At 45.5% G+C, this 10,000-nt stretch overlaps 1 pseudogene; it reads right to left on the bottom strand.

The window, feature by feature from the left end:
- The window catches only part of LOC134467060 (putative uncharacterized protein DDB_G0271982), a 14,146-nt pseudogene extending 8,728 nt beyond the window's left edge, over positions 1 to 5,418 (bottom strand).
- Positions 5,419 to 10,000: the final 4,582 nt, after the last annotated feature.

Here is a 10,000-nt window from a genome sequence, read left to right as displayed (position 1 = left end):
TCATTCATTCATTCATTCATTCATTCATTCATTCATTCTAAAATGTGCATTAGGTCATGTGGATGGTTTTTTTTTCCTAAACCCAACCACCACCACCCCTTATGGAGGACCTATAGTCGTCCTTTTTCCTTCTAATATTATTATTATTGTTATTAATTTCTCTTTGTTTTTCTTTTAACAAAAGCAAGATGTAACATACAGTAAAATATAATAAAATGATACAGAAAAAAGGAGAAAAAAAACAGGAGAAAAAAAATACAAAACCAATCTGATGAGTGTCCCCCAACACTTCAAATATATTAATTAAACACAAACACACTTACTGTGGAGCGAGACCATGGAATTCAGGGTGAATGGAATCAGTGTATAAAGCCTTTTTATGACTACTCTGACATGCACACACACACACACACACACACACACACACACACACACACACACACACACACACACACACACACACACACACACACACACACACACACACACACACACACACACACACACACACACACACACACACACACACATTCACACACACACAGTAGATAGAGGGAGAGACCTCGTCACGACTTATTTACGCACACCCTCTTATGCCTCTTTGCCCCTATAGGGTACGTTGTGCGAGATCAACGTGGGACTGGATTGACTGGGCATGACAGGTAAACAGCTGTTCACGGCGGCCAGAGGAGACACATGGTGCGTCTTGAGTTCAATTTTACACTTTGGAAATTAGTACACTTCACTACGGATTGACCAGTGGTGTAGTCTACTTTTTTTGTGGTGGGTATACTGTATATTTGAGCATTTTTTGAAGTGGGTATATTGTATATATTTGTGCTATTCAAAACAATGGATCAATCAATTTTAAGTGGGTGTACTGAAATCCCTGAAATTAAGAAGTGGGTATACTCCGTATACCCGCGTTCTACGTACACTACACCACTGGGTTTGACGAGACCAGCATCCCGTCGCACTAAAATAACGATGCATGCACTTTTTGGGCTATGTTACGGAGCTATACAGTAGTGCCATGCCACCGGAGTGATCTACACTAGAAGTGCACTGATACCGTGCATTCAAACAGTAAATACAGTGCCTTCAAAAAGTCTACACACCCCTCCTCAAATGTCAGGTTTTTGTGATGTAAAAAAATGACAGAAAGACAAATAAATTCACAGCTTTTTCCACCTTCAATCTAAACTATTAACCTGTACAATGCAATTGAGAAACAAGCATAAAGCTTTAAATGGAAACAATAGAAAATAAAAAACGTCAATTAACATGGTTGCATAAATATACACACCCTTAAATTAATACTTAGTTGCAGCACCTTTGGGCTTCTCTGGGCTATTCCAAAACCTCAATCTTATTCTAGTGAAGCCATGCTTTTGTAGACTTAGGCGTGTGCTTGGAGAAATTGTTGTTCTGAAAGATTAGTTCCTTTGCATATTCACCTTTCTACCAGGGGGCCGGAGGTTTTGTGGCACTACCACGGCCCCTGTGGAAATGTTCATAATTCCCTCCTCCCTAATGAGGGCCCCAGTTACAGCTGAAGAAAAACAGCACAAAAGAACAATGCTGCCACCACCATACTTCTTGCTAGGTATGGTGTTATTGCGGTGATGTTTTGCGCCAAACATACCCTTTTGAATTATGACCAAAAAGTTCAATCTTGGTGAGGTAAATTTTGCAAAAAATACTTCTGTAATCTCCCAAATGCATGTGGGAAGATGTGTTATGGTCAGGTGAAACCGAGGTTGAACATTTTGGACATAATTCCAAAAGGTATTTTTGGCACAAAACATCGCCGCAATAACACCATACCTAACGTAAAGTATGGTGGTGGCAGCATTGTTATTTTGTGCTGTTTTTCTTTAGCTGTAACTGGGGCCTTCATTAGGGAGGAGGGAATTATGAACATTTCCACAGGGGCCGTGGTAGTGGCACAAAATCTTCGGGCCCCCTGGTAGAAAGGTGAATATGCAGAGGAACTAATCTTTCAGAACGACGATTTCTCTAAGCACACGCCTTAATCTACAAAAGAATGGCTTCACCAGAATAATATTGAGGTTTTGGAATGGCCCAGACAAGCCAAAGGTGCTGCAACTAAGTATTAATTTAAGGGTGTGTATATTTATGCCACCATGTTAATTGAAGTTTTTTATTTTCTATTGTTTCCATTTAAAGCTTTATGCTTGTTTCTCAATTGCATTGTACAGGTTAATAGTTTAGATTGAAGGTGGAAAAAGCTGTGAATTTATTTGTCTTTCTGTAATTTTTTTACACCACAAAAACCTGACATTTGAGAAGGGGTGTGTAGACTTTTTGAAGGCACTGTACATCTAGAAAACACTTCTGAGACTCATTCTTGTGCGTGATTGTATTCTCAAACACTTCAGCTCCTGTTGTGCAAGGTGTTTCAAATCAAGTCAATTTGTGAGTGCGGTGAGCAACCATCCCCAGTCAATCGAGCCCCACGTTGATCTCACACAACGTTCACCTCTATAAGCATACTCACTCTAGTTTAGGAGAAAATACACAGACAAACACAAAATATACCCAATAGACGGTGCACAAATCCAACCTTCAACCACAAATCTCTCTCTCTCTCTCTCTCTCTCTCTCTCTCTCTCTCTCTCTCTCTCTCTCTCTCTCTCTCTCTCTCTCTCTCTCTCCCTCCCTCTCTCTCTCTCTCTCTCTCTCTCTCTCTCTCTCTCTCTCTCTCTCTCACACACTCACACACACACACACACACACACACACACACACACACACACAGACACACACACACACACACACACACACACACACACACACACACACACACACACACACACACACACACACACACACACACACTCATACACTCACACACTAAGGCCTTGTAAAAAAAAATATTTTAAACTGATGAAGTCCAAACCTTTTTGCAAACAGAAATTCCACATGCCAAATGTCAAATTCCATGCCAAATTGGAGCCGGTGCCGTTTATCTGTATTGTGAGTTCTGTATTGTGCTCAGACACTTTGCGAAATGGCAGTGAGGTTCTGCACTTGTCATATTGCTTTTTACATTCCAACAGTGGTCGCTGGCCAACAGCCGATTCTAGAACACTGCTGCCTTCCATTCCATCACCTTTGATACAAGCGGCTGCTAAATTCTGTGAACTTTTAAATGCTCACCTCCATAAAGTTTTAGAGCCTTGCTGAGAAGATGCGGGAAACCCAACCCTTTAATGCTGCTTCACGTCATGATTCCTGGTGAACCATTACAGAGCAGGAGAGCATGGGCAATAGAATCTTGATAGTGTTTTTTATAATACTACATTTTTTCATTGATCAAAATTTGCAAGCTGTTATATCTTCAGAAATACACGTAAGCTGAGAAGCCAAGCATGAAAAGTGTCCGATGAAAAGGTGATTTTAAACACACACACACACACACACACACACACACACACACACACACACACACACACACACACACACACACACACACACACACACACACACACACACACACACCAGACACACCAGACTTACATTATGTAAAGGCATATGTACAAACTATTTCATGGCAGTGTATTCCATGTTGAGGTGCGACCCCTTTGTAAGTTAACTGGTGGTCCTCCATGCGGTGGAAAATCACTGTTGTCATTTAACGAGGTTTGCACCGTTTTCCTAGCCTGGTTGTCACAGACGGTGCGTTTGTGTACACAAACTACGTCTGGTAGCACTGAAGTTAGCATGCCGTTCTCGAGTCACAAAACAAATGGTGCATATTGCTACTCACCACCCACAATTTCCTCCAAAAACGTTTTCTGTTCAACTGCAAATAGTCAATATAGTCTATAAATCTGTCCTGTGATTCATTAATGCGAGCTGCCGTTGATATTTAAGCAATAAATGCTCCGGATATTTTCTGTCCGGAGACCGGTATGCCAACAGCAGTGTTCCAGACGGAAGTTTGTGTAGCTCTCCACAGCTCTCCACCAGGGGGCTCCAGAGCTACACACACGCACCGTCAGCGAGAGCCAGGCTACCGTTTTCCCGCTGTGTCGTCGAATTTCTGTTGCTAAACGCAAAAATGCTCTGCTGTGCCCTGACCAAAACCATGCCTAATCCTAACCTGTCAGTAAAGCAATCTTTCTGCTGGTTTACTTTTGTCAAGAACCATGAAACAAGCAAGGGATATGGCAAATAACTTATTGCAAAATTGTGCCCAGACCAAGACTGTCCCTGAATTGAACCTGTCACAAGGCGTTGTGCAGCACGAGTCAACATGTAAATGTGCGATATAAGGTTCAAATTGCTGTGTTACCTTACTTTTACTTTTATGATGCCATGTTGCCCACACACACAAACATTTGCATCGTGGACCTTGCGAGACCTGCATATCTGCCTGGACCATATCAACATCTCTGAATGTTGTGAAGTAGATACATGAAATCGATGCCTGTTTATTCAAATCAGACATAGAAATGCACGCGCACACACATTGCGCGCACACACACACACACACACACACACACACACACACACACACACACACACACACACACACACACACACACACACACACACACACACACACACACACACACACACACACACACACACACACACACACACACACACACACACACACACACACACACACACACACGCTGACAGAGAAGTACAGCAGCAGTCTATATGTAGCCAGAGGGCTAAACAAACAACATGCTCAACTGGTGGTCTACATGGGGGTAGTGTCCTGGCTTTTTAGGGGTAGTGGGAGGGTTATGCAGTAGTGGGAGGGTTATGCAGTAGTGGGAGGGTTATGCAGTAGTGGGGGGGTTATGCACCCAAACAACATGCTCAACTGGCGGTCTACATGGGGGTAGTGAGAGGGTTATGCAGTAGTGGGAGGGTTATGCACCCAAACAACATGCCCAACTGGCGGTCTACATACAGTAGGGGTAGTGGGAGGGTTATGCACCCAAATAACATGCTTTACTGGCGGTCTACATAGGGGTAGTGTCCTGTCTTTTTAGGGGTAGTGGGAGGGTTATGTACCCAAACAACATGCTCAACTGGTGGTCTACATAGGTGTAGTTGGGGGGTTATGTACCCAAACAACATGCTCAACTGGTAGTCTACATACTGTAGGTGTAGTTGGGGGGTTATGCACCCAAACAACATGCTCAACTGGCGGTCTACATGGGGGTAGTGTCCTGGCTTTTTAGGGGTAGTCGGGGGGGGGGGGAGGGTTATGCACCCAAACAACATGCTTTACTGGCGGTCTACATACAGTAGGGGTAGTGGGAGGGTTATGCACCCAAGCACCAGTCAGCTCCGGTGCCATCTCTCTCTCTCTCTCTCTCTCTCTCTCTCTCTCTCTCTCTCTCTCTCTCTCTCTCTCTCTCTCTCTCTCTCTCTCTCTCTCTCTCTCTATCTATCTATCTATCTATCTATCTATCTACATAGGGGTAGTGGGAGGTTTATGCACCCACAATTGGTTAATCATGTTGCTGAAACTTCATCTGGACCCATTGCTTGCTCTGTTTCAGTTCCCATCCCCCATCCGCCATAATTGTTTCCCCGGTCCCCCAGCCCATCTCAATCTCAGCCCCATCTCCTATCACGGCCCCATCCCGGACCGCGTAGGCCCATCACTCTTCTTTATGGCACCACCAGGCTCAATGCCACCACTGCCCCAGTCTCATCCCAGTCTCATCCCCAGCGCCTCACTCCAATCTCTGGCCAGCCAGCCTCCATTTCTAGCCTGGGAAATCTCATGCTGCTTTGCACAATCGCTCCAATTTGAAAGACAGCATGGATTCCATGCCTCAGAGAGGGTTCCTGATCGTGGGCTCCAATCAGAGAGCAGGGAGGTGTGGAAAAGGCGATGACTACAGTTTGTTTGAATAGATACAACTGACACGATTGGCTATGGGCTACGTATGCCAAATGATAGACATTCATAACGCCCAATTAACAGCTGACGTCAATCGTAAACCCCCCCCCCCCCCCCACCCCCCACCCCTACGGGATTTACAGTAGGCAGGTCTCCAGGCTTTATCTCACTTGTGATTAGGTCTGGTGGTAACTAGGCAACTCCATTGCAGCCCTCCTCAAGCCGAGCCTCCATCCCCAGCACAGAGTTGCAGCTCCATTCAGGGCTGAGAGAAATAGGGTACGGGCACTTTTGACTTAAAGGGGCCCTTCATAATTAGCGACACAGAACTGACTCGCCGGTGGGACCCACGAGGGTGCGGGGCCCACCGGGAAATGCTGGCTATTAGTGTTGCACCGATACCATTTTTTAGCCCCGATACTGATACCCGATACCCGACTGTGCAGTATCGGCAGATGCCGATACCATACCGATACTACTCTGTTTGAAATGTATATACAGTATATATATGAAAAGTTATATAGGCTACTACTTGGATGTAACATCATTGCTATTATGGCTTTGTCAGGCTGCTGACTACTCCAGTAGAACTTTTTATACTTTTTAAATACCTATGATATAAAATAACTAAGATCAAGGCTGTGTTCAAGAGTCATACGAGCATCTGTAAATGGTATCGGTGCCCTATTTGTTGGTATCGGTCGATACCGATACCACCATTTTAGTGCAGTATCGGGGCCCGGCCGATACTGATATAGGTGCAACACTACTGGTTATGTCGCATGGCAAGTCCCATCCCCACCAATCTTTTATTGTCCAGTCCTGGCCCCATCACCAGCCCCACCACGACCAGTCTTTTATTGACAGCTCCATATTGATGGCCTGTCCCAGCAGAAAGGCTTGCGGACCTTAGTGTGTGTGTGCGTGCGTATGCAAGTGAATGTGTGTGTGTGCCTGCATGCAAGTGCACGCATGCATGCGTGTTTGCCTGCCTGCAAGTGCATGAGTGTGTGTCTGCATGTTAGTGCCAGCGTGTGTGTGTGTGTGTGTGTGTGTGTGTGTGTGTGTGTGTGTGTGTGTGTGTGTGTGTGTGTGTGTGTGTGTGTGTGTGTGTGTGTGTGTGTGTGTGTGTGTGTGTGTGTGTGTGTGTGTGCGCGTGCGCGAGCAGGCCTGCTTGCAAGAGCGTGCATGTTTATGCAAGTGTGTGGCGCGCGTGTGTGTCTGTGCGTGCGTGCCTGCCTGCCTGTGTGCCTGCGTGCTTGCATAGAGTAGCACAGCAAAGTGGGCTGTGGAGTCGTGTGAGTGTGTGTGTCCATGCCTGTGTGCGTGCGTGCGTGTGTGCATGTGTGTGAGTGTGTGTGCGTGTGCCTGTGTGCGTGTGCGTGTGTGTGTGTGTGCGTGCGTGCGTGTGTGCATGTGTGTGAGTGTGGAGCAGCACAGCAGAATGGAACTGCGGACTCCAATGAGCCTCTTGGCTGCAGCCTGCAAATCACCAGCTTGTTATTCTGCAAGAGGCTTCTTCAATCTATGTGTGTTTGCGTGTGTGTGTGTGTGTTTGTGTGTGTGTGTGTGTGTGTGTGTGTGTGTGTGTGTGTGTGTGTGTGTGTGTGTGTGTGTGTGTGTGTGTGTGTGTGAGAGAGAGAGAGAGAGAGAGAGAGAGAGAGAGAGTGTGTGTGTGTGTCTGTGTGTGTGTCTGCGTGCTGCATATGTGCAAGCGTGTGTGTCTCTGTGTGTGTCTGTGCGTGTGTGTGTGTGTGTGTGAGAGAGAGAGAGAGAGAGAGAGAGAGAGAGAGAGAGAGAGAGAGAGAGAGAGAGAGAGAGAGAGAGAGAGAGAGAGAGAGTGTGTCTGTGTGTCTGTGCGTGCTGCATGTGTACAAGCGTGTGTGTGTGTGTGTGTGTGGCATGTGTGTGTATGTGTGTGTGTATGCGTGTGTGTCTGTATGCATGTGTGTGGGTGATGGTGATGGTGATGGGTAAGGCTTAGCTGACCCCCCAGCCCTGTGTGTGTGTGTGTGTGTGTGTGTGTGTGTGTGTGTGTGTGTGTGTGTGTGTGTGTGTGTGTGTGTGTGTGTGTGTGTGTGTGTGTGTGTGTGTGTGTGTGTGTGTGTGTGTGTGAGTGTGAGTGTGTGCGTGTGCGTGTGCGTGTGAGAGAGAGTTTGAGTGTGTGTGTGTGTGTGTGTGTGTGTGTGTGTGGTGTGTGTGTGTGTGTGTGTGTGTGTGTGTGTGTGTGTGTGTGTGTGTGTGTGTGTGTGTGTGTGTGTGTGTGTGTGTGTGTGTGTGTGTGTGTGTGTGTGTGTGTGTGTGTGTGCATGTGTGCGTCCATGCGCGCGTGCGTGTGTGTGTGTGTGATGGTGCTGGGTAAGGCTTTGCTGACCCCCAGCCCTCCATCTCCCCCGTTGGGAGGAGGACAGCACTCCTGACTGATTGCTCAGCCTCTGATGTGTCACACAGGCAAACATAAAATAGACAGAAATACAGAGTAACACACACACACACACACACACACACACACACACACACACACACACACACGGATACCTCTGTTCGTAAGAGCCTTCATCAAGATGTGAACTTGAACGAGATGAAAAGCACTTGAGGCCAACTCAATAACAATTACAGTGTGTGTGTGTGTGTGTGTGTGTGTGTGTGTGTGTGTGTGTGTGTGTGTGTGTGTGTGTGTGTGTGTGTGTGTGTGTGTGTGTGTGTGTGTGTGTGTGTGTGTGTGTGTGTCTGCGTGCGTGTGTGTGTGTGTGTGGGTGTGTGTGTATAGTGGTCTGGTTAGACATATAGTAAATTAGGCTTGCATGCTTCCGTGCTCTCATTAGTTCTGTAAAGAATAAAAAATGACTCCGTGCTGCCATGGTCTAATGGATCAGAGGGTTGCCGGTTCAAATCCCACACTTACCAATAGATAGGCCTAATGGTTGAGGTGCTTGAGCAAGGCACCTTTCCGCACATTGCTATTGGGCCTGTAAAAAATAGCTTGAAAAAACTGAAAAGGAGAGGCTGGAGCACACTGCAACTTAGTTTCTTATTTCCGTCACATGGAAGTTGAAGTGTGACGTGCTTTATAACAGCTGATGTTGTGGAGGTGTGACCTCCCTGTCAATATTGATGTTGTTATATCAAACATCATTACTGTAAGACATCAGCTGTTTTAAAGTCCATGTGACCTTCTGATGAAGATGGAAGTTTCACCGTTGAAACATGTCAGGTATAATATACAAACTTTTACATGTTTGAAACAAAGGAAACTAGAAGATTTATGACTTTAAGATCATTACAGTTCGTCTTGACAGGTAGCAGACAAGACAGTCATGAGGTAAAGTTGAGTTCTTCCAGTAAAAGTGAGAAGGAGCAAAGAAGACATCAGTAAGTACATGCCTATTTGTTAAAAAGGTAAGATTAGTGTATGGGCAACATGAGTTCTGGAAATAAAGCACTAAAAATATGACACAGGGCACCTTTAAGAATGCATTGTAACTTTTTAACAACCACTAAATTTCAAACGTGGAAAAACCTAGATAGAGTTCAATCGTAAGTATAGTGAGAAGAAGGATCATTATAGTTCGCTGTGATAGGTAGCAAACAATCCACCACAAGCAAACTTTTACATGTCTGGAATAAAAGAAACTTGAAACTTTGATATAACTTAGGAACGTCATACAGGATCATTACAGTTCGTCGTGACGGGTAGCAGACAAGAAAGTCATGGGGTAAAGTTTTATTCTTCCAGTAAAAGTAAGAACAAGCAGAGACAGGGTCGCTGACAGCTTTGGCTGGGGTCGGGACAAAGTCATCTGAAAGGGCCCCCTGAACTGACCCAATATGTACAATGTAATGAGGACCCAATTCTTCTGAGGACCCCCTTCTCCCTGGGCCCGGGACAACAGATCCCTTTGCCCCCCCTGTCTGCTTCCCTGAACAGAGAACATCTCAGTAAGTAATGATATTCCTCTCACAATTGATGTCACCAGGAGACACCTTTTTTTTTACTTTTCTCTCCTTGCCTGATCTATCTCTATCTCTCTGTCCAGGAAGAAGTAAAGTCTTGTTCCTTTTTGATGTCTACGCCTATGAAGGCTTGTTTCTTTTTTTGTC

Source organism: Engraulis encrasicolus, chromosome 17 (assembly GCF_034702125.1).
Source record: "Engraulis encrasicolus isolate BLACKSEA-1 chromosome 17, IST_EnEncr_1.0, whole genome shotgun sequence".
In the NCBI taxonomy this organism is placed as follows: Eukaryota; Metazoa; Chordata; class Actinopteri; order Clupeiformes; family Engraulidae; genus Engraulis; species Engraulis encrasicolus.
This window is presented reverse-complemented; position numbering and strand designations above follow the sequence as displayed.